Source organism: Scyliorhinus torazame, chromosome 4 (genome assembly GCF_047496885.1).
Source record: "Scyliorhinus torazame isolate Kashiwa2021f chromosome 4, sScyTor2.1, whole genome shotgun sequence".
NCBI classification, from domain to species: Eukaryota; Metazoa; Chordata; class Chondrichthyes; order Carcharhiniformes; family Scyliorhinidae; genus Scyliorhinus; species Scyliorhinus torazame.
This window is the reverse complement of record NC_092710.1, coordinates 305,223,395-305,228,394: the sequence shown is the minus strand read 5'-3', so window position 1 is coordinate 305,228,394 and position 5,000 is coordinate 305,223,395. Positions and strand designations below refer to the sequence as shown.

The 5,000-nt window shown below is 57.1% G+C and overlaps 6 non-coding genes across 6 annotated transcripts; all 6 read right to left on the bottom strand.

The window, feature by feature from the left end:
• Positions 1-178: 178 nt before the first annotated feature.
• Positions 179-297, bottom strand: LOC140412780 (5S ribosomal RNA). The gene has a single exon (XR_011941968.1). It is a non-coding gene; the product is annotated as a 5S ribosomal RNA (ribosomal RNA).
• Positions 298-991: 694 nt separating this feature from the next.
• Positions 992-1,110, bottom strand: LOC140413326 (5S ribosomal RNA). Its single transcript, XR_011942498.1, has one exon. It is a non-coding gene; the product is annotated as a 5S ribosomal RNA (ribosomal RNA).
• Positions 1,111-1,804: 694 nt separating this feature from the next.
• LOC140412779 (5S ribosomal RNA) lies at positions 1,805-1,923 on the bottom strand. The gene has a single exon (XR_011941967.1). It is a non-coding gene; the product is annotated as a 5S ribosomal RNA (ribosomal RNA).
• Positions 1,924-2,617: 694 nt separating this feature from the next.
• Positions 2,618-2,736, bottom strand: LOC140412777 (5S ribosomal RNA). Its single transcript, XR_011941965.1, has one exon. It is a non-coding gene; the product is annotated as a 5S ribosomal RNA (ribosomal RNA).
• Positions 2,737-3,430: 694 nt separating this feature from the next.
• LOC140412776 (5S ribosomal RNA) lies at positions 3,431-3,549 on the bottom strand. Its single transcript, XR_011941963.1, has one exon. It is a non-coding gene; the product is annotated as a 5S ribosomal RNA (ribosomal RNA).
• A 694-nt stretch (positions 3,550-4,243) lies between these two features.
• On the bottom strand, positions 4,244-4,362 carry LOC140412775 (5S ribosomal RNA). The gene has a single exon (XR_011941962.1). It is a non-coding gene; the product is annotated as a 5S ribosomal RNA (ribosomal RNA).
• Positions 4,363-5,000: the final 638 nt, after the last annotated feature.

Sequence of the window (5,000 nt, the reverse complement as noted above, 5' to 3'; positions counted from 1 at the left end):
CTGCGTTGCAAAGGCCCGGCAAAGCTGCAGCAGCTGAATGGCCCGACCAAGCCGCCTGCCTGAGTTGAGCCCGCAGGCAAGTGTTGGGAGGAATGGCGAGGACGCAGAGAGCAGCAAAAGGTTGGCCTGCCTCTGGTGTGGAGAGTGCTTGGCGTGAGCAGTCTCTGCTGGCCGCAAAAGCCTACTGCACCTGGTATTCCCAGGCGGTCTCCCATCCAAGTACTAACCAGGCCTGAGTCTGCTTAGCTTCCGAGATCAGACGAGATCGGGCGTTTTCAGACTAGTATGGCCGTAGGCATCTGCACCACCGTCTTCTCGCCTATTCAAGCTGGCCACCCTAGCAACCTCGCCACTTCTTCTTTCCGGTTGTTTTCAATTTTTTCTCTCTCTTTTTCTACTTCTACTTCTACTTCTCCTCCTCTTTCTCTCCTTCACCTGCTAATTCTAGCCTATATGCCTGATACTCGCTCCCCTTCATGCCGTCCCCACTTGGCTCTCTTTTTTCTTCTCCACCTCCCCAATGAAAACTGCAAGCCCCGCCCACCTCACACCAGCCTGCCGCCTGCACGCTGCTGCCTTTCCACATTGCAACGCTGCGCACTTCTCTCAGCACAGCCAGCACAAGGGTCAGGCAGGCAATGCAAGCCAGCTCTCTCTTCCTTCGCTTTCCACACCAGCCCCAATGCCACAACTTGCATTCATGCGGCGCCTTCAGGCTAGGAGAGAGAACGTCCTGCCGACACACTGGCTTGCGGCCACACGGGCCAGCTGGCGTGCCCATCAAAGTGCAGCACGCCAAGGCACACAACCGTGCTGCGTTGCAAAGGCCCGGCAAAGCTGCAGCAGCTGAATGGCCCGACCAAGCCGCCTGCCTGAGTTGAGCCCGCAGGCAAGTGTTGGGAGGAATGGCGAGGACGCAGAGAGCAGCAAAAGGTTGGCCTGCCTCTGGTGTGGAGAGTGCTTGGCGTGAGCAGTCACTGCTGGCCGCAAAAGCCTACTGCACCTGGTATTCCCAGGCGGTCTCCCATCCAAGTACTAACCAGGCCTGAGTCTGTTTAGCTTCCGAGATCAGACGAGATCGGGCGTTTTCAGACTAGTATGGCCGTAGGCAGCTGCAGCACCGTCTTCTCGCCTATTCAAGCTGGCCACCCTAGCACCCTCGCCACTTCTTCTTTCCGGTTGTTTTCAATTTTTTCTCTCTCTTTTTCTACTTCTACTTCTACTTCTCCTACTCTTTCTCTCCTTCTCCTGCTAATTCTAGCCTATATGCCTGATACTCGCTCCCCTTCATGCCGTCCCCACCTAGCTCTCTTTTTTCTTCTCCACCTCCCCAAGGAAAACTGCAAGCCCCGCCCACCTCACACCAGCCTGCCGCCTGCACGCTGCTGCCTTTCCACATTGCAACGCTGCGCACTTCTCTCAGCACAGCCAGCACAAGGGTCAGGCAGGCAATGCAAGCCAGCTCTCTCTTCCTTCGCTTTCCACACCAGCCCCAATGCCACAACTTGCATTCATGCGGCGCCTTCAGGCTAGGAGAGAGAACGTCCTGCCGACACACTGGCTTGCGGCCACACGGGCCAGCTGGCGTGCCCATCAAAGTGCAGCACGCCAAGGCACACAACCGTGCTGCGTTGCAAAGGCCCGGCAAAGCTGCAGCAGCTGAATGGCCCGACCAAGCCGCCTGCCTGAGTTGAGCCCGCAGGCAAGTGTTGGGAGGAATGGCGAGGACGCAGAGAGCAGCAAAAGGTTGGCCTGCCTCTGGTGTGGAGAGTGCTTGGCGTGAGCAGTCTCTGCTGGCCGCAAAAGCCTACTGCACCTGGTATTCCCAGGCGGTCTCCCATCCAAGTACTAACCAGGCCTGAGTCTGCTTAGCTTCCGAGATCAGACGAGATCGGGCGTTTTCAGACTAGTATGGCCGTAGGCATCTGCACCACCGTCTTCTCGCCTATTCAAGCTGGCCACCCTAGCAACCTCGCCACTTCTTCTTTCCGGTTGTTTTCAATTTTTTCTCTCTCTTTTTCTACTTCTACTTCTACTTCTCCTCCTCTTTCTCTCCTTCACCTGCTAATTCTAGCCTATATGCCTGATACTCGCTCCCCTTCATGCCGTCCCCACTTGGCTCTCTTTTTTCTTCTCCACCTCCCCAATGAAAACTGCAAGCCCCGCCCACCTCACACCAGCCTGCCGCCTGCACGCTGCTGCCTTTCCACATTGCAACGCTGCGCACTTCTCTCAGCACAGCCAGCACAAGGGTCAGGCAGGCAATGCAAGCCAGCTCTCTCTTCCTTCGCTTTCCACACCAGCCCCAATGCCACAACTTGCATTCATGCGGCGCCTTCAGGCTAGGAGAGAGAACGTCCTGCCGACACACTGGCTTGCGGCCACACGTGCCAGCTGGCGTGCCCATCAAAGTGCAGCACGCCAAGGCACACAACCATGCTGCGTTGCAAAGGCCCGGCAAAGCTGCAGCAGCTGAATGGCCCGACCAAGCCGCCTGCCTGAGTTGAGCCCGCAGGCAAGTGTTGGGAGGAATGGCGAGGACGCAGAGAGCAGCAAAAGGTTGGCCTGCCTCTGGTGTGGAGAGTGCTTGGCGTGAGCAGTCTCTGCTGGCCGCAAAAGCCTACTGCACCTGGTATTCCCAGGCGGTCTCCCATCCAAGTACTAACCAGGCCTGAGTCTGCTTAGCTTCCGAGATCAGACGAGATCGGGCGTTTTCAGACTAGTATGGCCGTAGGCATCTGCAGCACCGTCTTCTCGCCTATTCAAGCTGGCCACCCTAGCAACCTCGCCACTTCTTTTTTCCGGTTGTTTTCAATTTTTTCTCTCTCTTTTTCTACTTCTACTTCTACTTCTCCTCCTCTTTCTCTCCTTCACCTGCTAATTCTAGCCTATATGCCTGATACTCGCTCCCCTTCATGCCGTCCCCACTTGGCTCTCTTTTTTCTTCTCCACCTCCCCAATGAAAACTGCAAGCCCCGCCCACCTCACACCAGCCTGCCGCCTGCACGCTGCTGCCTTTCCACATTGCAACGCTGCGCACTTCTCTCAGCACAGCCAGCACAAGGGTCAGGCAGGCAATGCAAGCCAGCTCTCTCTTCCTTCGCTTTCCACACCAGCCCCAATGCCACAACTTGCATTCATGCGGCGCCTTCAGGCTAGGAGAGAGAACGTCCTGCCGACACACTGGCTTGCGGCCACACGGGCCAGCTGGCGTGCCCATCAAAGTGCAGCACGCCAAGGCACACAACCGTGCTGCGTTGCAAAGGCCCGGCAAAGCTGCAGCAGCTGAATGGCCCGACCAAGCCGCCTGCCTGAGTTGAGCCCGCAGGCAAGTGTTGGGAGGAATGGCGAGGACGCAGAGAGCAGCAAAAGGTTGGCCTGCCTCTGGTGTGGAGAGTGCTTGGCGTGAGCAGTCACTGCTGGCCGCAAAAGCCTACTGCACCTGGTATTCCCAGGCGGTCTCCCATCCAAGTACTAACCAGGCCTGAGTCTGCTTAGCTTCCGAGATCAGACGAGATCGGGCGTTTTCAGACTAGTATGGCCGTAGGCAGCTGCAGCACCGTCTTCTCGCCTATTCAAGCTGGCCACCCCAGCACCCTCGCCACTTCTTCTTTCCGGTTGTTTTCAATTTTTTCTCTCTCTTTTTCTACTTCTACTTCTACTTCTCCTCCTCTTTCTCTCCTTCACCTGCTAATTCTAGCCTATATGCCTGATACTCGCTCCCCTTCATGCCGTCCCCACTTGGCTCTCTTTTTTATTCTCCACCTCCCCAATGAAAACTGCAAGCCCCGCCCACCTCACACCAGCCTGCCGCCTGCACGCTGCTGCCTTTCCACATTGCAACGCTGCGCACTTCTCTCAGCACAGCCAGCACAAGGGTCAGGCAGGCAATGCAAGCCAGCTCTCTCTTCCTTCGCTTTCCACACCAGCCCCAATGCCACAACTTGCATTCATGCGGCGCCTTCAGGCTAGGAGAGAGAACGTCCTGCCGACACACTGGCTTGCGGCCACACGGGCCAGCTGGCGTGCCCATCAAAGTGCAGCACGCCAAGGCACACAACCGTGCTGCGTTGCAAAGGCCCGGCAAAGCTGCAGCAGCTGAATGGCCCGACCAAGCCGCCTGCCTGAGTTGAGCCCGCAGGCAAGTGTTGGGAGGAATGGCGAGGACGCAGAGAGCAGCAAAAGGTTGGCCTGCCTCTGGTGTGGAGAGTGCTTGGCGTGAGCAGTCACTGCTGGCCGCAAAAGCCTACTGCACCTGGTATTCCCAGGCGGTCTCCCATCCAAGTACTAACCAGGCCTGAGTCTGCTTAGCTTCCGAGATCAGACGAGATCGGGCGTTTTCAGACTAGTATGGCCGTAGGCAGCTGCAGCACCGTCTTCTCGCCTATTCAAGCTGGCCACCCTAGCACCCTCGCCACTTCTTCTTTCCGGTTGTTTTCAATTTTTTCTCTCTCTTTTTCTACTTCTACTTCTACTTCTCCTACTCTTTCTCTCCTTCTCCTGCTAATTCTAGCCTATATGCCTGATACTCGCTCCCCTTCATGCCGTCCCCACCTAGCTCTCTTTTTTCTTCTCCACCTCCCCAAGGAAAACTGCAAGCCCCGCCCACCTCACACCAGCCTGCCGCCTGCACGCTGCTGCCTTTCCACATTGCAACGCTGCGCACTTCTCTCAGCACAGCCAGCACAAGGGTCAGGCAGGCAATGCAAGCCAGCTCTCTCTTCCTTCGCTTTCCACACCAGCCCCAATGCCACAACTTGCATTCATGCGGCGCCTTCAGGCTAGGAGAGAGAACGTCCTGCCGACACACTGGCTTGCGGCCACACGGGCCAGCTGGCGTGCCCATCAAAGTGCAGCACGCCAAGGCACACAACCGTGCTGCGTTGCAAAGGCCCGGCAAAGCTGCAGCAGCTGAATGGCCCGACCAAGCCGCCTGCCTGAGTTGAGCCCGCAGGCAAGTGTTGGGAGGAATGGCGAGGACGCAGAGAGCAGCAAAAGGT